General features: G+C 42.0%; 1 protein-coding gene across 1 annotated transcript in view; it reads left to right on the top strand.

The window, feature by feature from the left end:
• The window catches only part of sorbs2b (sorbin and SH3 domain containing 2b), a 452,225-nt gene that overhangs the window by 78,316 nt on the left and 346,808 nt on the right, over positions 1–27,101 (top strand). Inside the window, exon 2 of the mRNA XM_073048156.1 lies at positions 23,105–23,169. The gene's annotated coding sequence lies outside the window, so the exon portion shown is untranslated. The remainder of the gene's footprint in view (positions 1–23,104; positions 23,170–27,101) is intronic.

The raw sequence follows: 27,101 nt of genomic DNA, 5'->3' as shown, positions 1-27,101 counted from the left end.
AAACGCTAGAAATCCTGTAACAGAGTAATAGCGAAAGCCGGTGGAAAGCCACGTGCGTCCTTTTCCATTTGCCTCGGAATTGGTGGGCCTTGCCACAGAAAAACGGCTTTAGCTAACAGCAAAGGAGAACTCGGCCCCCAACGACTCTCGAAGGATTGACATCATAAAAGGAATGGGCAAATTTTAATCCGTCCCTCTCTCCAACCCAAAGCTGCAGCTTGAATGAACTTGAGTGACTTTTATATTTCCATCGGACAATACATTATCCCCTAGACAACGATAGAGTTATTTCTTATTGATTATTATTATACCCGCGCTTTTAGATTTAGTATTGACGACGTATATTATCTGTATGGTTGCATTGATATTATTTTTGTTCATTTTTATCAATAAATACTGTTAAAAATAGTACCATCAGACTTCAATGGACCTCTCTATCTTTGCTGGTAAGTGACCCAGTTACGGGGTACGTAACAACTATAAGAAAAACACAGAACAAGAATGGTGTTCACAGAAGGAAATGGAGGAAACAACTGCTCTCCAATAACAATATTGCTGCACGTCTCAAGTTTGTAAAGGACCACCTGGGTGTTCTACAATACTTCTGGGACAATGTTCTGTTGACAGATGAGACGAAAGTTGAACTTTTTGCAGAAATGCACATTGCTATTTTTTGGAGTGTTACGCCTGTGCCCCCCCCCCCTCCTTTTTGAGAATCGCCAGATCGTTACTAATTCAGGTCAGGAGACCCAGGAAATGAGAGAGAGATGTTTGGAATGTCCTGGCCCTCAGCGATACAAAGCCACGGAAAAGGCCATTGTCTCTTGGAGACGGAATTGTGTATTGAGTACTGTACTTCGTGGAAGCCCTCAGGCAACGTGGGCTGGTTGGGGGATGGCATCATTCCACCCTGATTGACATCTGAGACCCCGTGAGTGGGGATAAAAGAGGGTCTAGGGAATGGCCCCTTCAGACGCACCAGAGGAGAAACGCTGGAAATCCCGTGACAGCGTTTAATAGCGACAGCCGCCGGAAGGTCCACGTGTGTCCTTTCCCGTTGCCTGGGATTGGGGCCTTACCACGGAAGATGGCTTAGCTAAAGAAGAGATCACCACCGACGACAATTTGAAGGATCGACATCATAAAAAGGCAAACGGGCAAGTTCTAAAAACATCGTCTCTCTCTCCAACCAAAAGCTGCAGCTTGAATGAACCTGAGTGACTTTTATATTTCCATCGGACAATACATTATCCCCTAGACAATGATAGAGCTATTTCTTATTGATTATTATTTTACCCGCGCTTTTAGATTTAGTATTGATGACGTATATTATCTGTATGGTTGCATTGATATTATTTTTGTGTAGTTTTATCAATAAATACTGTTAACAATAGTACCATCAGACTTCAATGGACCTCTCTATCTTTGCTGGTAAGTGACCCAGTTAAGGGGTACATAAAATTGGGGGTTCATCCGGGATTTGACACCAAATTGGGAGGCCAGTGAATCGGGCTTGTAAGTCCAAACTTGGATCTGGTTACTCAGGTAGCCAGACGGGAAACCAGCAAAGATGGATGTGGATGAATTTATAGAAAACCCGACTGAAGAGGCACTAGAGGCAGCCACCAAATCGGCCTTGATAAATATGGCGAAGGGCTAAACCTCGCAGAGGTAAGGTTGTCAATGAAAAAGCGGGAGGTGCGAAGGGCCATAACTCAGTATTATATTGAGAAGAATGTGTTTGCAGCTGAGGTATTGGAAAATATCCCTGAAAAGGTACCAGCTAGTGGGACGGCTCAGTTAGAGTTGGAGTAATTAAGGTTGGAACATGAAATTAAGTTAATGTAGCTGGAAGCAGCTGAGAAAGAAAAGGAAAGAGCTGAAAAAGAAAAGGAAAGAGCTGAGAAAGAAAAGGAAAGAGCCGAGAGAGAAAAAGAAAGGGCCGACAAGCAAAGGGAGTATGTGCTCCAGCTAAAGGAGTTAGAGGTGAAACGGGAGTATGAGTTCCAGCTAAAGGAGTTGGAGGTGAAAAGGGAGTAGGACAGAGCTGAGAAGCAAAGAGAGCATGAAATTCAGGTAAAACAGCTGGAAGTAGCTGAGAAAGAGAAACAGAGGCAACATGACTTGGATATGGAGAAGTTAAGGCAAGAGCAAAGAGTTCAAGGGTCAGACCGAGAGGAGTGGTTTAATGTTAGTTGGGAGTTGAGGTTAGTACCTCCGTTCGAGGAGATGGATGTTGATAGTTATTTCTTGCTTTTTGAGAAGGTGGCAGTGAATCAGAAGTGGCCCAAAGAGCAGTGGGTGGCGCTGTTACAAAGTGTGTTAAAAGGGAAGGCACAACGAGCATATGCGGCGTTGTCCATGGAGGAGGAAGAGGCGGAGAGTTATGACAAAGTAAAAGCGGCCATTCTCCGGACTTATGAATTGGTACCTGAAGCGTATAGACAAAAGTTCAGAAATTTAAAGAAAGGGTGGAATCAGACGTATACCGAGTTTGTCTATGAGAAGGGTGTGCTCTTGGACCGCTGGTGTACAGCAGAAATAGTGGAGGAGGATTTTTGGCGTCTCAGGGAGTTAATTCTGATTGAGGAATTTAAAGGTTGTGTTTCGGAGGATATCCGGATGTATTTGAATGAGAAGCCGAACAAGTCCATCTCCGAATTTGCTAGGTTCACAGATGAATATGCCCTAACCCACAAGACAAAGTTTTCCTCAAATAAAAGTTCCCAGAGAGACCATGAGAATGATAGAGAAAGCCCGCCGGCTGAGGCAGAGGTCCCGCCGGGAGTTAGTGGTAAGATTGGGGAGGAGAGGCAAGACGGCCAGAGATTTCCGGGCTTGACCTGTTTTAATTGTGGAAAGCGGGGACATATTGCATCTAGGTGCTTTGCTCCGAGGAAAGAGACAGGAAAAGGGAAAGCAGCAGTCCCTATTGGATGTGCCGTGGTAATCAGTAAATCAACAAGAGAGCCCCAGGTAGACAGGGTACGAGAAGGGTCTGAGACTTGTATGTCAAACGGAACCGTGTCTGTGAGAGAGGGAGACCCACCAGTTCCCGTGCGAATCTGGAGAGAAACGGGGGCTGAACTGTCATTGATTAGCAGTAAGGTACTGGATTTTGGTCGCAAGACGGGAATGGTAGCTGTGAAAGGAATAGGAAAAGGGACGGAAATGGTTCCCTTGCATAGGATCATTATGAATTGTGAGCTAGTCTCTGGACCAGTTGAAATGGGGGTGCGATCAGAATTCCCGAGAACTGACGCGGACGTCCTTCTGGGTAATGATTTAGCCGGTGGAGGCTTCGCCCCTAGATTCCAAGATCTATCCCGCATGCGCGGTCACTCGCAGCATGTCGAGAAAGGCAGGTGAGAACGAGAGCAGTTTAAATCCGGCCAGTATCGAGTTAGCCGAGACGTTTTTACCGACCCTGTACCACGAGGGTTTAGAGGGTGGTAAAACTAAGAGTAGTAAAGTGAAAGAGAGTAAGGGAGAGGAGGTAGACCTACCCTTAGCGAGGAGAAAAGTTCTAGAGGCACGAAATAAAGATGAGAAACAGATAAAGCTGTTAAAAGGTCCAGGGTTGGACATGGATGATCTGTCTGGTTTGGCAGAACTGTTTGAAGAAGTGGAAAATTCTAAAGGTGTTCCCGATAATGAAATGAGGGCAGTCCTAGATGAAAAGGATGCCATTACCTTGAAGAAGTCTGCTGGGTTGGCAGATGAGGTTGTTTCAGCCCGCGGGGTTGAGTTTACTCCGGAAGGGAGCTACCCAGAGAGTAGCTGGGAGGATCAGGGGAATTTAGAATTTGGACCGGGTACGGGTATTGAAAGCCTGGGAGAGGCAAATGTCCCATTTGAGTGTGTCCAAGATGTGGATGCACGTGGTACTGAACCTAGTAATGGAGCTCAGAAAAAGTCTGAGGTATTTGATTCAGTTGACAAGGAATGCAATCCTTGTGGGTCAGATGGACTTGGTTCACTGAAAAAAGGGTTAACCTTGGTAATAGTGGGAAGTGAGAGTTCCCAGGTGTTTGTGCTCGAAGGTGTGGTAAAAGTTAGTGAGGAGATCAAAGGTGGTGGGGTAAATATTATTATTGAAGGAAAAGGGAAAAGTGTAGTTCCCAAATTGAATGAAGAAAATTTAAAGGCTGGACTGATATCAGAAGCAGCAACCAGGCTACAGAGACAATGGCACGGTACCACAAAGCCTGTGAATCAATTACAGGTTGAGTTGGAAGGTAAAGGGGCCCCACACGCTATTGTTATTCCAGAGTGTGGTGTAAAAAGGCAGAATTTGAAATGCTGTTTGAACAAAGAGTTTAAACTGAAAACTAATAGCCTGAAGGGTCCTGAAGAGAAAACTAGTAACTTGCGTAAAATTAAAGAATTGGGTGGAAATTCGGGAAATGGTCTAAGTCTGGAACACATTGTTGATAAAAGAACTCCTATGAAAGGAACAGATGAAAGCCTATTTCACCAGGGTGCACAAGCTCCCCACGTGGGAATTAACCGGAAAAGAGGCGAGGGGTAATGGGGACGCCATTTTTAAATAGCAGAAGCCGGCTTTAAGGGATTTCAACAAAGCATGTGAATAATAAAAGACAACCCACATGGAAGCCTGCCTGTTAAGTTTGAAAGCAACATAAAGATTAGTATTTGCATGAACTTTTGTAGTATACCTGTAAGCTAAGATCACAACTCTTTAGTTTTTGTTTGCTAAAAAAAAATAAGAACTAAAAATAGGTGGTTATTAAATTGAAGTCTGATGCTACAAGACTTTAGTAAGGTACAAGATGTTAAGATATTAAAGGAAGTGACAATGTAATCGGTAACCATCTAGATCATATATGTCAAACTCAAGGCCTGCGGGACGGATTTGGCCCACGGTGGAATTATCTTTGGCCCGCGAGATAATATCTAATTACTATTAAAGCTGGCCCCAGTAATCGAAGCGCCTATGGCATATGATATGGCTAATGCTGAGTTTATTCAGGTACCAGGTTTTCAGGGTTTTTAGTGTTTATTCGGCAGTCTTGCTCGGCAGTCTTCTTCATAAGAAACGGAATTTGTAAAGTGAAACACTTTGTAGTTATAGCAGAGACTGAGACACATGAGAGCAGGCTGAAAAAACGGAGGCAACGAAAGCTGCGTTCGCACGCGTCTGACTGATCCGGCCCGCATGAAGCTGCATTTTGCTCAATCCAGCCCGTAACCTAAAATGAGTTTGACACCCCTGATCTAGATACTGAATTAAATGTATAACTGTATTACTGTAGAAAAAAAAACTTTTGTATTGTGTTAGATTCTAAAATTCTGTAAGACTCTGTATTACTTCGTTTTTTTCCGATGGTAAAAAACGCATTGAAGAAAGGGGGTGTAATGCCTGTGCCCCCCCCCCCCTTTTTGAGAATCGCAAGATCATTACTAATACAGGTCAGGAGACCCAGGAAATGAGAGAGAGATGTTTGGAATGTCCTGGCCCTCAGCGATACAAAGCCACGGAAAAGGCCATTGTCTCTTGGAGACGGAATTGTGTATTGAGTACTGTGCTTCGTGGAAGCCCTCAGGCAACGTGGGCTGGTTGGGGGATGGCATCATTCCACCCTGATTGACATCTGAGACCCCGTGAGTGGGGATAAAAGAGGGTCTAGGGAATGGCCCCTTCAGACGCACCAGAGGAGAAACGCTGGAAATCCCGTGACAGCGTTTAATAGCGACAGCCGGTGGAAGGCCCACGTGTGTCCTTTCCCGTTGCCCGGGATTGAGGCCTTACCACGGAAGACGGCTTAGCTAAAGAAGAGATCACCACCGACGACATTTCGAAGGATCGACATCATAAAAAGGCAAACGGGCAAGTTCTAAAAACATCGTCTCTCTCTCCAACCAAAAGCTGCAGCCTGAATGAACCTGAGTGACTTTTATATTTCCATCAGACAATACATTATCCCCTAGACAATGATAGAGCTATTTCTTATTGATTATTATTTTACCCGCGCTTTTAGATTTAGTATTGACGACGTATATTATCTGTATGGTTGCATTGATATTATTTTTGTGTATTTTTATCAATAAATACTGTTAGAAATAGTACCATCAGACTTCAACGGACCTCTCTATCTTTGCTGGTAAGTGACCCAGTTACGGGGTACATAACAGGAGGAAAAAGGGCACTGCACACTAGCACCAAAACCTCATCCCAACTGTGAAGCATGGTGGAAGGAGTAGCATGGTTTGGGGCTGCTTTGCTGCCTCAGGGCCAGGACTGCTTGCAATCATTGAGGGAACAATGAATTCAAAATTGTAGCAAGACATTTTACAGGAGAATGTCAGGCATCACCTGAAGTTTAATAGAAGTTGGATAGTACAACAAGACAATGATCCGAAAGACACGAGTCTTTCGAGTCAATAACAGAATGGTTTAAAAAGAGGAAAATTCTTGTTTTGGAATGGCCAAATCAAAATCCTGACCTTAATCCTATAGAAATGTTGTGGAAGGACCTGAAGCAAGTAGTCCATGCAAGGAAGCCCACCAACATCCAAGAGTTGAGCAGTTTTGTAAGGAGGAATGGCCTAAAATTCCTCTAAGCTGATGTGCAGGACTGATCAACAGTTATTGGAAATGTTTGGTTGAAGTTATTTCTGTACAAGGTGGGGGGGGGGGGGGGGGTCACACCAGTTACTGAAAGCAAAGGTTCACATACTTTTTCCAACAAATACATGTAATACTAAATCATTTTTCCTCAATAAATAAATGAACAAGTATAATGTTTTTTGTGTTATTTATTTTTAAAATTAAATTAAGTTATAATAAAGTTATCTAGTTTTAGGACATGAGTTGAGGCCAGTTCATTGGCTATATTTAAGAGGAAGTTAGATATGGCCCTTGTGGCTAAAGGGATCAGGGGGTATGGAGAGAAAGCAGGTTCAGGGTTCTGAGTTGGATGATCAGCCATGATCATACTGAATGGTGGTGCAGGCTCAAAGGGCCGAATGGCCTACTCCTGCACCTATTTTCTATGTTTCCATGTTTCTATGATCTGATCGCATTTTAGGTCATATTTATGCAGAAATAGAGAAAATTCTACAGGGTTCACAAACTTTCTAGCACCCCGTTAGGTACAGAACAGACCCTTGACTGCTGCAGCAGTCCAGGAGGCTGACTGCTAATTGATTTAGAAATTGTGTCCAGACCACTGCCAAATCCATATAAATCCAATGTGCCCTAAATGTGACTGATTTAGTGTAGAGATGACTCCACCCTAAATTCTAGTTAATTTGCTGCTCTTTTTTTTGTTTGTTATTTTTATTATTTTTTCAGCTCAAGCTGGTAAAACCTGAGGTATGTGAATAGCTAAGAACACTCATTTCTCAATTGCTAGGAACTTCCGGAATATTTTAGTGGTGTTTAGTATGGTGACTTCCTGGAGATTTATGTAAATATTATTGTGTAGACCTAATTGTTTAATGCTATAGTGTAGTGACTTTGCAGGTTATTCTTCAGATAAGCCTGTCTGAAGTTCCTGACTCTGATCTGAAATGTGTTGGGATAGACTCCTTATATTTTGGAGATGACATTGTGCACTATCTCAAGCCATTGGTGGTAGGTAAACTGCACTCAGGATTATGGGGGAGAACTCCCGAGGTAAATAGGGCTGACAACATTTGACTGTTAGAACATAGAAATCTACAGCACATTACAGGCCCTTCGGCCCACAATGTTGTGCCAACCATGTAACCTTCTCTAGAAACTGCTTAGAATTTCCCTAGTGCACAGCCCTCTATTTTTCTAATAAGTCTGAAGTAGTTAATCTGCTTATTGTTGAAGGATCAATATTAACAGGGCAACACAATGGTTCTGGAAGTGTGGCTGCTTCAGGACCCCACGATTCAAACTTGACCTCTGACGCTCTCTGTGCAAAGTTTACACGTTCTCCCCATGACCACGTCAGGGGCCGGCTGGTGGCGCAATGGCATCAACGCCGGACTCCGAAGCGAAGGCTCCTGAGTTCGAATCCAAGTCGGGCCACCCCCGAGCACGCTTTCCATCCGTGCCGGGTTGAGCGTCGACTCGCCACTCGGCCTCGTAAAAAATACATGGGTCACGTTAGGAACGTTCATATCGTGACCTGGTTAATCCGAAAGGAGACCAATCCTGACACCACGCGCCAGACAAGAATGGCTGACTGTCTGGTGCAACACGCTAAAAAACATGTCAGTGCTCCTGTTTCCTGCCATAACACACATAAATATGCTATTGGGTTAATTGCTTTTGTATGTGAGCCCCCCGATGGTAAAAAGATTCAAGTGCATTCGATGGGCACAAATGAGAAATTTATCTGCATATGTGGAGAAAGACAGAGGAGACATTGGGGCTAATGGGACTGCTCCCTTGGGAGCTTACATTAACTTTATTCCCAAAGGGTCTCCTGAGTATTATATCTATAAAACTCTGAAGAACTTGGAATAGAGTGTTCAGTTCTGGTTGCCTAATTAGAGGAAGGATGTGGAAGATTTAGAGAGGGTGTAGAGATTTATCAGGATGCAGCATAGACTAAATGGCATGCCTTATGAAGCTGATGAAGCTGGGTTTTTCTCTTTGGAGTAAATAAGGACAAGAGCTGACTTGATTGAGGTGTACAAGATAAAATTGTTGGATCAAGTGGATAGCCAGAGATTTTTTTTAACCAAAGGTAGGAATGTCAGCAGAAGGGGCATAATTTTAAAGTGACTGGAGGGAAGTATAGGGGGATTTCAGAGATATGTTCTTGAGTAGCATGAGTCAGAGTAGTAGGGCTTTGGCTCATTGGGGCTTCAGTGAGGACGGGCCTAGCCAAAGTAAGGAGGTAAGTTACTTTCATATCTCTTATTTCCTCTAACTTAAGAATAGTGGGTACAACTGCAAGGCCAGTTTTCTGCTCTGGGTGTCAGATGTGGGATATCCGAGAGACTTCCAGCCTCCCTAATGGCCGTATCTGTGCCAGGTGCATCAAGCTGCAGCTCCTTAGAGACTGAGATAGGGAACTGGAGCTGCAGCCCGATGACCTTTGGCTTGTTAGGCAAAGTGAGCAGGTGATCAATAGGAGCTCCAGGCAGGCAGTCACACCGGGGCCACAGGAGAGAGTTAAGTGGGTGACTGTCAGGAGAGGGAAGAGAGAGCATTAGGTAGTGGAGAGCACCCCTCTGGCAATCCCCCTTAACAATAAGTACTCTAATTTGAGGACTGTTGGAGGGCATGGTCTTCCTGGAGGAGGCAACAGTGGCTGCATCTCTAGCACTGAGTCAGGCCCCACGGCTCAGAAGACCAAAAGAACATAAGACATAGGAGCAGAATTTGGCCATCTGGCCCATCGAGTCTGCTCCACCATTCAATTGTGGCTGACCCTTTTTTCTTCTCCTCCTCAACCCCAGATCCCAACCTTGTCCCCGTAACCTTTAATGCCATGTCCAATCAAGAACCTATCAATCTCTGCCTTAAATACACCCAACAACCTGGCCTCCACAGCTGCATGTGGCATCAAAATTTCTCCACATCTCTGCTTTGAAAGGGTGCCCCTCTATCCTGAGGCTGTGCCCTTTTGTCCTAGACTCTCCCACCATGGGAAACATCCTTTCCACATCTACTCTGTCCAGGCCATCCGAAAGGTTACAATGAGATCTCCCCTCATCCTTCTGAATTCTAGCATGTAAAGACCCAAAGCCATCAAATGTTCCTTGTATAATAACCCTTTCATTCCTGGAATCATCCCTGTGAATCTCCTCTGAACCCTCCCCAATGCCACCACCTCTTTTCTAAGTTGAGGGGCCAAAAACTGTTCAAAATCCTCAAGGTGAGGCCTCACCAGTGCCTTATAAAGCCTCAGCATCATCTCCCTGCTCTTGTATTCTTAGAACTCTTGAAATGAATACTAATATGGCATTTGCCTTTCTCACCACCGACTCAACCTGCAAGTTAACCTTCAGGGTGTTCTGCACAAGGACTCCCAAGTCCCTCTGCATCTCAAATTCCTGGACTTTCTCCCCATTTACAAAGTAGTCCGCACATTTATTTCTACTACCAAAGTGCATGACCGTGCATTTTTCAACATTGTATTTCATTTGCCACTTGTTTGCCCAATCTCCTAATCTTTCTAGGTCCTTCTGCATCCCTTCTGTTTCCTCCACACTATCGGCCCCTCCACCAATCTTCATATCATCTGCAAACTTGGCAACAAAGCCGTCTATTCTATCATCTAAATCATTTATATACAGCGTAAAAAAGTGGTCCCAACACCAACCCCTGCGGACACCACTAATCACTGGCAGCCAACAAGGAAAGGATCCTTTTATTTCCATTTGCTGCCTCCTACCAATCAGCTAATGCTCTAACCATGTTAGTAACATTCCTGTAATCCCATCGGCTCTTAACTTGGTGAGCAGCCTCATGTATGCCACCTTGTGAAAGGCCTTCTGAAAGTCCAGATATACAACATTCATTGCATCCCCTTTATCTATCCTACTTGTAATTTCCTCAAAGAATTCCAACAGGTTCATCAGGCAAGATTTTCCCTTAAGGAAACCATGCTGACTTTGTACTACCTGGTCCCGTGTGACCAAGTACTCCATCAACTCATCCTTAACAATTAACTCCAACATCTTTCCAACCACTAAGGTCAGGCTAACTGGACTATAATTTCCTTTTTGCTGCCTTCCTCCTTTCTTAAAGAGTGGAGTGACATTTGCAATTTTCCAGTCCTTCGGCACCATGCCCAGTCCAATGATTTTTGAAAGATCATTTCTAATGCCACCACAATCTTTAACGCTATCTCTTTCAGAACCCTAGGGTGCAGTTCATCTGGTCTGGGAGACTTATGTACTTTCAGGACTTTCAGTTATTTGTGCACCTTCACTCTTATAATAGTAATTGCACCCATTTCTCTTCCTTCACCCACTACAACATGTGGCACACTGCTGGTGTCTTCTAGAATGAAGACTGATGCAAAATACTCATTTAGTTCATCAGCTATCTCCTTGTCCCTCATTATTAATTCTCCTGCCTCATTTTCTAGCGGTCCCTTATCCACTCTCATTTCTCTTTTATTTTTAACATACTTGAAAAAATCTTTTTACTGTCTACTTTGATATTATTTGCTAGATTGCATTAATATTTCATCTTTTTCCTTCTAATGATTTTATTAGTTGCTGTCTGTAGTTTTAAAAAAACTTCCTAATTCTCTATCTTCCCACTAATTTTTGCTTTGTTGTATGCCCTTTCTTTTGCTTTCACCATAGCTTTGACTTCCTATGTCAGCCATGGTTGCACCATTTTACCATGAGTATTTCTTCATTTTTGGAATACATATGTCCTGCACCTTCCTCATTTTTCCCAGAAACACACACCATTGCTGTTCTGCTGACATCCCTGCCAGCAGCTCCTTCTAATTTACTTTGGCCGACTCCTCTCTCATACCACTGTAACTTCCCTTACTCCACTGAAATACTGCTACATCAGACTTTACTTTCTCCCCATCAAATTTCAAGTTGAACTCAATCATATTGTGATCACTAGTTCCTAAGGGTTCTTTTACCATAAGCTTTCTGATCACCTCCAGTTCATTACATAACACACAATCCTGTATAGCTGATCCTCTAGAAGGCTCAACAACAATCTGCTCTATAAAGCCATCTCTTAGGCATTCAGCAAACTCACTCTCTTGAGATCCATTACCAACCTGATTTTCCCAGAAGGGCTGGGAATGGAAGAAGATGGCAGCAGTAATAGGGGTCTCTATAGTTAGGGGGACAGATAGGCGATTGTGTGGGTGCGAAAAAGAAACACAGATGGTAGTTTGCCTGCTAGGTGCCAGGGTCCGTGATGTTTCTGAATGCATCCACAATATCAGGAAATAGGAGGGTGAGTAGCCAGAGGTCATGGTACATGACCAACGACATAGGTAGAAAAAGGGAGGAGGTCATGAAAGCAGAATATAGGGAGCTGAGAAGCAGGACCTCAAGGGTAGCAATCTCAGGATTGCTGCCTGTGCAGGTGACTGTGAGTATAGGAATAGAATAAGGTGGTAAATTAATGTATGGCTGAAGGATTGGAGCAGGGGGTAGGGATTCAAATTTCTGGATCATCGGGGTCTCCTCTGGGGCAGGTGTGACCTGTATAAAAGGAACTGGTTACACTTGAATCCGAGGGGGGCCAATATCCTAGTGGTGAGGTTTGCTAATGCCATTGTGGAGGGTTTAAACTAGATTTGCAGGGGGGTAGGAACAGAAGTGAAGAGGCAGAGGATGGGCCGGCTGGCGCACAAGTAGAGACAGCTTGTAGGGACTTTGTGAGGAAGGATAGGCAGATGATAGAGCAAAGATGGTTTGAGATGTGTCTATTTTAATGCAAGGAGTATCATAAACAAGGTGGATGAACTTAGAGCATGGATCAATACATGGAACTATGTGGCCATTACAGAGACTTAGATGTCTCAGGGGCATGAATGGCTGCTGAACGTGCTGGGCTTCAGGTGTTTCAAAAAGGATGGAAAGGGATGCAAAAGAGGTGGGGGAGTGGCATTGGTAATCAGGGATAGTGTCACAGCTGCAGAAAAGGAGGAAGTCACGGAGGGATTATCTACTTAGTCAGTGTGGTTGGAAGTCAGAAACAGGAAGGGGGCAATAACTCTACTGGGTGCTTTTTATAGACCCCCCCATTAGTATCAGGGACATTGAGAAGCAGATAGGGAGGCAGATTCTGGAATGGCGCAATAATAATATACTTGTTGTGATGGAAGATGTTAACTTTCCTAATATTAACTGGCATCTCCTTAGAGCAAGGGGTTTTGATGAGGTGGAGTTTGTTAGGTGTGTTCAGGGAGGTTTCCTGATGCAATTTGCATGGCATTCAGCTTAGGTATGTTCCATTGAGGCAGGGAAAGGATGGTAGGGTAAAAGAACCATGGTATACAAAGGATGTGGAAAATCAAGCTAAGAAGAAAAGAAAAGCTTATGAAAGATTCAAGAAACTAGGTGCTGATAGATTTCTAGAAAATTACAAGATTGCCAGGAAAGTTCTTAAGAATGAAATTAGGAAAGCTAGAAGGGGCCATGAGATGGCTTTGGCGAGCAGGATTAAGGAAAACCCAAGGCATTCTACAAGTATGTGAAGATCAAGAGGATAATCCATGTGAGAAAAGGACCAATCAGGTGCAATAGTGGAAATGTGTGCATGGAGTAGGAGGAGGTAGCAGAGGTTCTTAATAAATACTTTGCTTCAGTATTCACCAGTGAAAAGGACCTTGGCAATTGTGGAGATGACTTACAGTGGACTGAAATGCTTGAGCATATAGGCATTAAGTGTTGGCTCGTGGCCTAGTGGATAAGGCATCAGTCTAGTAATCTGAAGGTCACTGGTTCAAGCCTCAGCTGAGGCAGTATGTTTGTGTCCCTGAGCAAGGCACTTAACAACACATTGCTCTGTGATGACACCAGTGCCAAGCTGCTTGTATCCTAGTGCCCTTCCCTTGGACAACATCCGTGGCGTGGAGAGGGGAAGGCTTGCAGCTTGGGCAACTGCTGGTCTCCCATACAACCCTGCCCAGGCCTGCGCCCTGGAAACCTTGCAAGGCGCAAATCCATGGTCTCACGAGACCAACGGATGCCTATAGACATTAAGAAAAAGTATGTGCTGGAGTTTTTGAAAAACTTTAACTTAGATAAGTTGCCCGGACTGGACGTGATATACCCTAGGCTACTGTGGGAAGCAAGGGATGAAATTGCTGAGCCTCTGGCAATGATCTTTGCATCATCAATAGGAATGGCAGAAATACTGGAGAATTGGAGGTTTGCAAATGTTGTTCCCTTGTTCAAGAAAGAGAGTAGAGATAACCTAGGAAATTATAGATCAATGAGTTTTACTTCAGTGAGGGGCAAGTTGTTGCAGAAGATCTTGAGAGGCTGGATTTATGAGGATTTGTATAAACATAACCTGATTAGGGATAGTCAGCATGGCTTTGTCAAGGGCAGGTCGTGCCTGATTGAATTCTTTGAGGATATAACAAAACTTGATGAAGGTAAAGTAGTGGATGTATGTATATGGATTTCAGTAAAGTATTTGATATGGTTTCCCATACAAGGCTCATTCAGAAAGTAAGGAGGCATGGGATCCAATTGAGACCTTACTTTGTGGATCCAGAATTGGCTTGCCTACAGAAGGCAAAGGGTGGTTGTAGATGGTCTGAATTCTGCATGGATGTCGGTGACCAGTGTGGTTCTATAGGGGTTCAGTCCCTATAAGTGTGAAGTGGTTCATTTGGTAGGTCAAAATTGAAGACAGAATATAGTATTAATGGTAAGACTCTTGGCATTGTGGAGGATCAGAAAGATCATGTGGTCCATGTCCATAGGGCACTCAAAGCTGCTGTGCAGGTTGACAGTGTTATTAAGAAGGTGTATGGTGTGCTGGCATTCATCAACCATGGGAATGAGTTCAAGAACTGTGAAGTAATGTTACAGCTATATAAGACTTTGGTCAGACCCCAATTGGAGTACTGTGTTCAGTTCTGGTCACCTCACTACCGAAAGGATGTGGATACTATAGAAAGAGTGCAGAGGAGACTTACAAGGATGTTGCCTGGATTGGAGAGTGTGCCTAATGAGAAAAGGTTGAGTGATCTTGGCTTTTTCTCCTTGGAGTGACGGAGGATGAGAGATGACCTGATGGAGGTGTATGAAATGATGAGAAGCATTGATGGTGTGGATAGCCAGAGACTTTTTTCCAGGCTTGAAGTGGCTAACACCAGGGGGACCATAGTTTTAAGGTGCTTGGAAGTAGGTACGGAGGGGATGTCAGGGGTAAGTTTTTCACATAAAGAGTGGTGGCTGAGTGGAATATACTGCCGGTCATGGTGGTGGAGGCAGATACAATAGGGACTTTTAAGAGACTCTTAGGTAGGTACATGGAGCTTAGAAAAATAGAGGGCTATGTGGTAGGATAATTCTAGGCAGTTTCTAGACTAGGTTACATAGTCCGTACAACATTGTGGGCCAAAGGGCCTGTAATGTGCTGCGTCTTACTATGTTCTATGTTCTAAGAGTGGTAGTAGACATGATACATTAGGGCATTTAAGAAACTCTTAAATAAGCAGATGGATGATAGAAAAATGGAGAACCATGTAGGGGGTAGGGGTTAAATTGGTCTTAGTGTAGTTTTAAAGTTTGACACAACATTGTGGGCTGAAGGGCCTGTACTGTGCTGTTATGTTCGATATTAACTCTTGGATGCATTCATCTCAACAGTGAATGGGTTAACTATCAACATTTCACTTGAAAAGCCGATTTAAAGCACATATTTCAGCAAGAGATCTTAAACAGCTTTATCTCAGTTCCAAAGAGTTTGATTTGGCCTTTATGAAAGTCTCGGCTCAGAAAGAAGTGCTTGTTGCAGTTGGACTGGTATTGTTCCATTCAAATGAATTGTTTTCTGTGGTCCAGTTTGAAAGGCTGCCCTTAATTAAACTAATTACAACATTTTCACCTCTTTCTTGTCACTTCAATTAGAGTTCCATCAATTAGAATGGTAATGAATTCATACAGGAAAATCAAAGGGCAGGCAGCATGATTGATTTGTGCAGAAGTTCCAAATCTGCAATTGATTGACAATTGGTTCAATATTTGAACCCAGTGATGTTAAAAAAAAAAGTTCAGCACTCTAATTAAATATCTGTTTGTTGTTGGAGATCAAGATGAGATGCATGATCACTTTGCATGCTGCCTACGGAAAAGGAGAGATCAGTTTCTTATCAGTGTGCTGCTCAAGACTAATCATCCATTTTGGGACTTGCGTGTGAGCTCCACATTTCATCTTTGTGATTGCTGTATTTATTCAAACCAAATAGTGCACAAGGATGATGTCTGAAAACAGGAAAGTGCCGATTTTCATCAATGCTCTGTGTTTTACAGAAATTGGGAATTACACGATCTTTATGCAACAGGGATGCTAAACTACTTTTTGTCAATTTCTGTTCATCCCAATAAGAGTACTATTTAAAAGATTTCAGCAATATGTTCAAGCAAAAGCAAAGGCTAAGGTACAGTTTGTGGTGTAGTGCTAATTCTCTTGCACACTCCCTGCCGAAGTTGCCTTGACGCAGGACTGCAAGCTCAATATTCTTTCTGTGCAAACCTGTGATTAGTTGCAAGGCTCCTGTACTCGCTACCCACATGCCTGCCCCCTCAGCCACCACCTTTGGAGGACTCTGTAGTTCCCACAATGCCCTTAACACACGCAAAAAAAGTGCAGAAATATATCGCGCTCAGTCTAAATGGCTGTCTAAAAGCATGTGTTCCTGACAGAGGAAACCAATGGCTCAGGTTGTTGTTCAAAGTAAATTTATCAAAGCACATATATGTCACCATATACTACCGAGATCCATTTTCCTGCAGGCATTCACAGTAAATACAAAGAAACGCAATGGAATCAATGAAAAACTACACATAACGATGACGGATAAACAACCAATGTGTGAAAAACAACGAACTGTGCAAATATGAAAGTGAGATAAATAAACAAACAAACAGACAGACAAACAAACAAGCAATAAATATTGAACATTAGTTGAAGAGTCCCTTAAACCTGAGTCTATGGACTGTGGACTGTGTTCGGTGTGGGGTGAATGAAGTTATGCCCTCTGGTTCGAGAGCCTGATGATTGAAGGGAAATGACCGTTTCTGAACGTGGTGGTGTGAACCTGAGGTACCAACTTCCAACTTCCTGATGGCAGCAGCGAGAAGAGAGCATGATCTGGGTGGTGGGAGTCTCTGATGATGGATGCTGCCTTCCTGCGACAGCGCTCCTAGTAGATGTGCTCAATGCGGGATGGACTTCACCCATTATCGACTGGGCTGAATCTACTTTTTGTAGGCTTTTCCATTCAAAGGCATTGGTGTTTCCATACCAGGCTGTGATGCAACCAGTCGCGATACTCTCTTACCCTCTAGCATACATCTACAGAAGTTTGTCAAAGTTTTAGATGACGTGCCAAATTTTTGCAAATTGCCATGCCTTCTTTGTAATAGCAGTTATGTGCGTGCTGGGCCCAGGACAGGTCCTCTGAAACGATAACGCTGAGGAATTTAAAGTTGCTGATTCTCTCCATTTTTGCTTCCTTCATGGACCGCCATCTTTCCCCTCCTTTAGTCAATAATCATCTCCTTGGTTTCGCTGACATTGAGTGAGAAGTTGCTGTTGTGGCACCATTCAGAAAGATTTCCAATCTCCTTCCTATATGCCGATTTGTCAGCACCTTTTGATTTGTCCAACTACAGTGCTGCCATCAGCAAACTTGAATATGGCATTAGAGCTGTACTTAGCCACACAGTCATAAGGTTGGTGGTAAGTCCTAATTCCTGTCCAGAAAGATATGCAACAAAAGACAGAATAATAGGGGGAATTAATAGGGAGTAAGATCATAGTCCTTTGTAGTCCTTTGACAATCAACCTTTAAGAATTCTTCTAGTTTTCACACGTCATAATCAGTTGCTGGTCTTTCAAACTTTCAGTTTATTTAACTTCACTCTTGATTTTTCTGACTGACCTAACATTGGCAGATCTGCCTTCAGTCTCTGGGAGCCCACAATATGCAACTCTCTTTCTCACTCTGTATCCTACTCCTTCTTGGAATCTCCCCACTATTATTTAGTTTAAAAATTGCAGGTCTTTGTTCCAAAAGTGTCATAAAATTGTACAGCGTAGAAAAAAGCCCTTCGTCCCATACTTGCCCTTGCCAACCAGGGAATTTTTTTTACTCCAAGTGGGGGCTCACTAATGTTCTGTACAATCACCAAGAAACTTCCAACTTTGATATTCAACAGTCTATCTGATGATGCCAGCAAACCAAATGCTGCCTTCAGTCTCTGAAAATAGACTCCTCAATTTTTTTAAGAAACTGTGCTGCTAATATTAAGTTCATCATCATGACCATACTATAATTTTCTTAGCAATGAGGTAAGTATTCTGTTATTAATGAGCCTTCCTGTTTATTTTCAAAATCCAATGTAACTGCAGCAGAATATGATGTCGTCTCACACAACTGCGTGAACGCGATGTTGTTCTCATTCAGACATTAGTGAGTGTAATACAGTACCAGCTGTAGACTGCTACCTCGTAATGTGATCTGTCACATTTAATGAAATCACACATAACAGGTCCCGTGTGGGTTTAGAATATGCTACAACCGTATTGCAACAGTGTGCCTTGATCAATACAAATAATTGATGATGTTAAACCCAGTTAACATAGTACTAGAATTCTGGTATTTCCATTTTAATTGTTTTCATTTAGATATGTTTGAAATAGCCCATTATTTAATATGTAGAAAATAGAATCTGAAATATCAGACACATTTACAATAATCATCTTTCAATTCTATTTAATTATTATCAGTGAAGCCAGGTTCATGTTATGTGCTGGATGAAATATTGACTGCTGTGACCTTGTCTTCCTTGTCCTTCTGAAACAAATATGCAGTTGTTATTCTCAGTTATTTAGATGAGTACAATAGCTAGACAAGAAAGTATCAACCATACTGAAGCATCTGTCATCTAAAATGTTGGTGCGAACTCCAGAGGGAGCACTGAGTGCATTATATTTGTCAGGATATTTGCTACTTCACTGTCAATTCATAAGATAACGTTTTTCTTCCGATGAACTAATTTTGGAATGCACAAGCTCCATCCACACTATTTTCTGTTCAGTCCATTTTCTGTTAAACAGTTACAAATTAAAAATATTTACTGAAGGTATTTGTAATATATTGATAGTTATGTGTAGGAAATAGTTTCCTTTGTTTTGGATAAGGCAGCCTGGGATGAATTGAAGGACAATATGTCTAAGAGATAAATTTTGTGAAATAACAGGAGTGAAAAAAAAAATCTTAGTATTGGCAATGAGGCCAGCTGAATTAAAGTAAATTAACAAGACTGAATTCAATGAGACCAATATGCAGCAAATGTTGTTGGTGTACAATAACCTGTTCTTCTGAAATATTTATGTGGTTAACTGTAATGAATGCATGAATATTGTCTGGCCATGGTTTACCAAAGAGCAAACTTGCAGTTTGTCCTTTCAATATTACTACCTGAGTTGCCATCTTGTCTTCTCACTTGTGTTGCCAATTAAGTTTTCAGTATAAATAATAATCAGTAAATTTATTTCACCTAATACAGCTCTAAGCTATAGAATGTTTGAAATGATTCTGTTCTCAATATAAAATTTTGATAGCTAACAATACAGCAGGCATGATGGGCGGGGATTTCGAATTGTTGAAGCCTTTGGATAGTAAACCAAAATAAGATTTCAAAATCCTCAGGAACTAACTTGATCTTGAGCCACATTGCCTTGGAGTCCTGGAATGGCATTGCAAAAGTGGGGTGGGGAACTTCTAACAGTTTTGAAAGTGCTGTGGCCTCTCAGGAAAACATTGTACAAGAATGAGGTGGACTGACAATTAGCCTGTAGCACAAAGGAAGTCTTGCAGACATTAGTCCAACCAACAGATTCAAGGAGACTTCCTGAGGGCAAGGTGAGCACAATTTAAATAAGTACGGTAACTAGACATGAACATGTCGACTATATTGAAGCATCTGTCATCTAAAATGTTGGTGCAGACTCCAGAGGGAGCACTGTGTTTGTCACTGTGTTAGTTCACTACACTTGTTACTTCACAATCAATTTATAAGATAACTTTTTTTCTTCTGATGAACTGATTTTGAAATCCATAAGCTCCATCTAAACTAATGATCCATCTTCCCCTAAATGGTTATGAACTAAAGATATTTACTCAAGGTATTTGGAATATAATATGTGTTATATGAGTAATATTGTATCTGTGTATTGTAGTTATGTGTATATCAGAGAGAATCATAACATTCACCAGTGAACAGAGGGAAGTACTGACAACTGAAACAAAATGGGGATATCTGAAGATGAGAGATATTAGTTAATGCATGACTGAGCCAGCAACTAAATATGTATTATGTTATATTACTTCCAGAAGGATGGAATTTAAACTGGGGTATGTTAACTCCATCAAACCTTGGATGGACCACATGATAGGGATTGTTCACTGTCCTGGTTTTGGTTCTAGAAAGGATCTATAGGCATTGGGGAAATGTAAAAACATATTGTGAAAGGCTGAACAGGTTAGCGTTTCTCCCCAGTAAGCGTTATGTATGAGGATAAATTAGCAAAAGCTCTTAAAGAAATGTAATATGATAGCCTTGGAGAAGGTGTATCCACTCTTGGAAGATCCCAAAACTAAAGGCCATAAGTAGAAGATAATCACTAAAACAATCCAGTATTGAATTAAAGAACAACAATGTTTAGCCCATCTTTTGATATGATCCATTTTACAGTGAGTCTGGCAGAGTTATTGGAGAATTTACTCTTGACCTAAATTTACTGCAGATGAATGATATTTCCCAGAAATTGGGATGTATGTGCACCTAATTGTTTTGAGTAAGCCCCATATAAAATGCAAAAAAAGCTCTTCCAGCATCATGAAACGTTAGCAATGAGGCCAAAGATTGGCTTGTTGGAGAGCAGAGGTACAAATTAGGCTATGGGGACACCATTCTCTCGAAAGGAATAAACTTTGTACATGTACTTGAATGTTATTTTTAAAACTACTCGCTTTTTGTTGAATCCTGCACATGGTTGCACTGCATGGTTCAAAACTGATGGGGAGTTGCTGCTGGATTAAACATTGAGGCATTATGTGATTGAATAATATACAAGTTTGTTTTAAAAGGAGAAGATATTGATGGTGTTCCGAACAAACCATGCAGGCGTTGCGTGGAAGCTAATTTCTCTTTCACATTGATAGCATAACGAAGGATCAAGGGATAAAGACTGTAATCAGAGACCTTTTTCAGTTGGTTTGAACTGTCACATGGCAATTACAAGGGATAGATTTACTGTGAACTGTACAGTGTGAAATAGCTTTGCTTCACTCTAAAGCTGAGGGGTTATGGTGTCAGCACAGGGCTTTAGAGTGACCATATTTCAGGGCAAAGAGCAATGAGATGTTCTCCTCTTGCAAAACCACTGCATCAATGGTGCTGATCTGGGGAGAAGAAAGGAGGCAGAATCTATCAAATCTGTGTTCGTGACTAGGAAAAATAATTAATTGACCTCCAAGTTAAACTGCTTACTGCCAACTGATCATATTCACGAATGAATTCTTGATTATAGATAATGACCTTAAACATTAAAGATTAGCTTTATTTGTCACATGTACTTCCAAACTTCAACACAGCCGTGGATGGTTCCAATCCTTTCTGTGAAAGGAGGAGGGCTGGGCATGGGGCTAGCAACCTCATCTGGTAAAAACCCAGAGCTGCAGAAGCACCAAGATAAGCTTCAAAGACCTCATCCCTGGTTCCAGGACAGAAGGACTCTGGCAAACTGCTATCGACAACCAGTAGGGGTAATGGGCTTAACACTGTGAGACAGAAACACACAAACACAAGAAAGAGACAGAGAGAGGGAGACAGAGAGACAGACAGACACATGCAGTGAAATGCATTGTTTGTTTGTCTGATCAAATCAGTGAAGATTAGGGTGGGCAGCCTGCAAGTGTTGGCATGCTTCCAGTGTCAGAACAGCATGCCCTCAAGTAACCTGCCCTAACTGCACGCCTTTGGAACATGACAGGAAGCCGGAGCGCCTGGAGGAAAACAGCATGATCACAGAGAGAATGTACGAACGCCTTACAAGCAGTAGTGGGAATTGAACCCCACTCGGTGATCGCTGGCACTGTAAAGCAATGCACTATCCGCTATGCTACCGTGCTGCCCCTTAAGCCTAAATTGTTCTCTTAAGGGAAACATTCTTTCAAAAATCCAAAAACTAGCCTGAGTGACCGAATGTAAGAAGACTACACTGTGGAGGAAAGCAATAACATCTGTCTTATATAGTTGAACACTTTAAGTGTTATGGTTCTAATTAGATTTTTCTTCAGCACTGGATGATACTACTTCAATTTTTGCAAATAAGTCTTAATGCTTAGTAATTTAGAGAGCTGCAGTATCTTTAGATAAGCAATAGATTGTTCTAAACAAATGAATCAATGGTGAATGTAAGACACATAAACTGTATCCCAATACAAGACAAATTCTGCATTACTGGAGATCCCATATTAAAAACAATCCTAAAAATACTTGGCAGGTTAAACAGCGTCAGTGGAGAGAGAAAATGAGTTGGTGTCTCAGCCCATGACCTACTGATAAAATGCTTCATTATACTTGAACAATTTGTTGACTGAGCTTTGCAATTAATGTCATTTCCCTAATGAAAATAAGTCTAGCAAAGGTGGCAATTAATGATTAATTAATTCTGTTCTGCAGTTCCTTGCATAATTTGAAAGACAAGATTAGATCTTTGTTGATTTGAGACACTCTTTAATGAAATTTCTTTCTCCAAGAAAAAAAACCATCACCTTGTTTTCCTTTCCAACGCAAAGAAAGGTAAAAATGAGCACTGAGGAGGAACTGCTGAAATTACAGCAAGTCTGTAAAAATGTTAATTTTGAATTTTCTTAAGAGTTTTTTCGGAATTATCACCATGTTCCAATAAGTGATCAGTGGTAAATGGGCATAGCTCCGTGGATGCAGTCCATCTCCCCACAAAGTCAGAGCAGTGGGTTGGAACATTTCCTGCAGACATACTCATTTGAATTTACTATTTTGCATGACATAGCAACCAGGTCAATTCCTCCCAATTATCTCACTACAGTGTCTGCTGAATCTGTCCTGTGTGACGTTCTGTGATATTTGCACAGACAAGAGTGCACAGGAGGCATTGTTGGTGACACATATTCAATACATCAGCCTATTCCAAACTAACAGTAAGATGAAAAAGCTTTGCAATCATCTTTCTGCTGAAGAACGAATAATTGCATCAGTGCTATTGCCAAAACACAAAGGAATGTAAGGTGCTGTAAGTCTCAAATAAAACCAGAGAATGCTGAAAATGCTCAGCAGGTCAAACAACATCAGTCAAAGCTCCGGCCTGAAGACTTTTTATTGAACCAGACTACTACCTCAGGTGTTAACTCTGCGTCTTTTTCCACAGGCGCTTCCTGACCTCCTGAGTGGTTTCCAGTGCTTCTGTTTTCACTTCTGAGCAAAGGCCAATGGGTAAGTTGAAAACTTAGAATTGATTCAAGATTTAAGTTTGTTTACCATGTGTCCTTCAAAGCATTTCAGTGAAATGCATCATTAGCATTAACAACCAACACACATTCTGGCACCATTGTACCATGCCTGTAATGCTTGGCAGAACAACACAGAGCACAACAAAACAACAACAGCAAAACAAGCCCTGTTTCTTCCCCCCACCCACACATGTACACAGTCCTCCAACCCCAGGACAGCCATCTACAGCCTCCAGGTTCCAGCTACCCGGACTTAGACTCGGGTTTGGGGTTTGACTTCCCCAGCAGACTTGGAGACGTGCAGACTTGTGGTACCTAATTTACCTGAATATCATAGGTAAGGTAGCCTATGTTTAATGTGTTGAAAATCTTTGTATTGGAGAGTAATCGTGAGATGAATCACAGAAGCCATTTGTCTCTGTGCCTTTATTAGTTTCTCGGAAGAGCAATGCTGTTGGTGCCATTTCCCTGCTCTGCCTTGCAGTTTTTTTTCAAAACTATTTTCAACTTAATTTGAAAACTATAATGGATCAGTTTATAATAAACACCAAGTTCTAGTTCATTGCAACATGCAGTATATAAAATGCTTTTCAGCTGCTGAGTTTTTTTCTTAATCATTTGAAATTTATGAGTTTGATTTCTGATCCATCTGCTTCTAGAGGCTGTTTAACTGTATCCACTCAACCAAAACCCCAATGGTGATTCTGAACTCTGATTAAATCTCTGCTTAAGCCTGTTTGCTCTCTCCTCAAGCCCAGCTTTTGCAGTCTTTCAACACAAGTAAAGGCTCATTCTGATAAGTTTCTTTTCCATCCTCCCAAAACCCTGTAATCACCCTCCTAAAATATGGTTCTCATTTTTGGACGTGTTACTCTCTTGAACCTTCCGAATGATTTGAGAGTTGCCCCTTTACTTTTACTCTTTGCTTCCACTTTATATAAAGAGTGGCAAAGTGGCTCAGCAGTTGGCACTGTCACCTCAGCTCCATTGACCAGAGTTCAGTCTTGATCTCGGGTGCCATTAAGTGAATTATCCTGTTCGGCATATCTGCATGAAGAGCAGGAAGTACTTGTGCTTGCCTTCTATTTGTGCTGCTATAAAGGACTTAATGTCTCTGATTGTACTCTTCTCACTATTTTCAGCTTTCTTGAGGCAGCTGAAAATTTACAATGGCTCCCTATATGAAGGATGGAAACGACACTATAACAGTGAAATAGCCAACATGTTCCTTGTAAATAAACTGTCTGTTTTTCCCATTTCCTGCCTCCATTAAAGCTAGCAGTATCCACATTTGAATTAAGTTTGGTTCCAATGCCAGATTTAACCCACACACCCATCATATTTTAATTTCAAGTTAAGATTCAGCTCAATAATTTTGTTGGAGTTTTAGATCTAATTACCTGGTACTGTTACTATGACATGACTGAGTCAATAATACAGTATATTTGATGGTGACATATTTTGACAGATGCAACAGTAGGAAAATTTACTGAATTGCTCTAAATCAGAGGATAATAAACATGAGATACTGGAAATCCAGAGTAACACATACAAAATCCTGGAGGAACTCTGCAGGTTGGGTAGCATCTGCAGTTAAGAATAGACAGTCGATGTTTTGGACTGAAACCCTTCATCGAGACTGTTTATTCCTATCCAGAGATGCTGCCCAACCTGCAGAGCTTCTATATGCGTTACTTTAATTCAGAGGATTTGTTGTCTGTGTTGAGTAGATGGAAAAGCTTAGTATACAGATCTGAACAGGAATTACTTGCCTTTTGTACTAGGTGTACGTTAGAGAGGTTGGTACAGCAGGGTAGCAGTTTGGAGGCACTGGCATTCCTTGGCTGATTGGCGTCTGGGCTCTGTAGTGAAGTGTGGCACCTACAGGGAGCTTCACCTGTGAGACTGCAGGCCTCCCTGAGCTTCCTTCCATTCATTTAAACAATGCTACCCGCCTGCAGTTTCCTTACCAGAGTTCTCTGTGACGGTCAGCTCTTATTGAGATTCCATCTGACCATTCAATATCTTAGCTGTTATTAGAGACTTGGAATATCATGAGCTGTTGGCATAATCCATGATACGCTGAACAGCACTGTATGGAGGGGACCAGGACACATAACATGTGGTGTCAGCCCTCCAGCATTCAAAACGAATATGAAACCTTGTCGGTGATGGAAGTTACACCACCAAACAAAGTAAAGATTGGAATGCAATCTAGAAGATAACATCATTGGTGTAATTGCTTGAAACAAACTAGGGACCTTATGTTTGGATTCATGTGAACTTCCCTTTGAGTTCAGTAATGAGATTAGAAAAGAATTAGTGTCCTGGATCAAGGCAGGAATAGGATGGTAGTACAGATAAATGAGTGGCTGAGGAATTGGTGCAGAGGGCATGATCTTGGATCATTGTAGTTTTTGTCTGGGGCAAGGGTGACCTGTACCAGAGGGACTAGTTGCAGGCAAACTGGAGGGGAACCAATATCCTGATCAGGAGGTTCGCTAGAGCTAATTGGGAGGGTTTGAACCAAACCAGAGCATTAGGTCAGAGAGTGGAGGGATAAAGAGGAAGGTAGATATCAGGGCAGCAGAAACAGGCAGGAGCAAGGCAATAGATACAATGGGGCAGATAGTTTGAAGTGTGTGTATTTTAATTCCAGGAGTATTATGGGTCAATTTGATGAACTTAGAGCATGAGCCAGTATATGGAATTATGATGTTGTGGTCATTACATAGACTTGGTGAGAAAGGGACAGGAATGGGTGTTTAATGTCCCAGAGTTTTGACGTTTTCGAAAAGATAGAGAGGGAGGAAAGGGGGCGGTGGTGCTGGTGGTGTAAAGTTGCGCTACTGATCAGGGGCAATATCACACTTGCACTCAGAGGGGACATAATGGAAGGCTTGTCTACTGCATCTATATGGGTATAATAATTGGCAGGGTGCAATCAATCTGATAGGATTGTATTAAAGATGTAGCTGATGTGGGTGAGTTTCTCAATGAGTATTTAAATTAGTATTTACCCAGGAGAAGGACATGGAGGATAGGGAGGTCGGTACCAAGAGTACTAATATGCTCGGGCATTTTGAAGTAAAGGGGGAGGTACTTTTGGGCCTCTTAAAGAGCATTAAGGAGATAAGTCCTCTTGGCCTGATGGGATATACTCTAGGTTATTGAGCGAGGCAAGTGAAAAGATTACTGGGGCCTCGACCAATATCTTTGTGTCCTCTCTAGCCACAGGCGAGGTCCTAGAGGACTGGAAAGTATCTAATGTTGTTCCATTGTTCAAGAAGGGAACCAGAGACAATCCTGGAAACTATAGACAGGTGAGTCTCATGTCAGCAATAGTGAAGTTACAGGAGACAATTCTTAGGGATAGGATATACGAGAATTTAGAAAACCATGGCCTAATTAGGGAGAGCCAGCATGGATTTGCAGGGAGCAAGTCATGTCTTACTAACTTCATCGAGTTTTTTTGATGAGGTGAGGAGGGTGATCGATGAAGGTAGAGCTGTGGATGTTGTGTACATGGATTTTAGTGAAGTGTTTTACAAAGTCCGTCATGGGATACTCATTTAAAACATTAAGGTGAATGGGATCAGTGGTGAATTGGTAACTTGGATTCAGAACCGGCTTGCCCATAGAAGACAGAGTGTGGTGCTGAAGGGACTTACTGTCGCTGGAGGTCTGTGACACACGTGGTGCTATACACAGATCTGTACTGTGATGTGTATCAATGACCTGGATGAAATGTAGATGGGTGGTTTAGTAAGTCTATCCTTTCAAGGACTCTTCATCTTATGTTCTCGATATTTATTGCTTATTTATTTATTATTATTAACAATAGTATTATTTTTGTATTTGAACATTTTTGTTGCCTTTTGCACATAGATTGTTGTCTGTACTATTGGGCACTGG

This window comes from Hemitrygon akajei, chromosome 6 (genome assembly GCF_048418815.1).
Source record: "Hemitrygon akajei chromosome 6, sHemAka1.3, whole genome shotgun sequence".
Classification (NCBI taxonomy): Eukaryota; Metazoa; Chordata; class Chondrichthyes; order Myliobatiformes; family Dasyatidae; genus Hemitrygon; species Hemitrygon akajei.
This window is presented reverse-complemented; position numbering and strand designations above follow the sequence as displayed.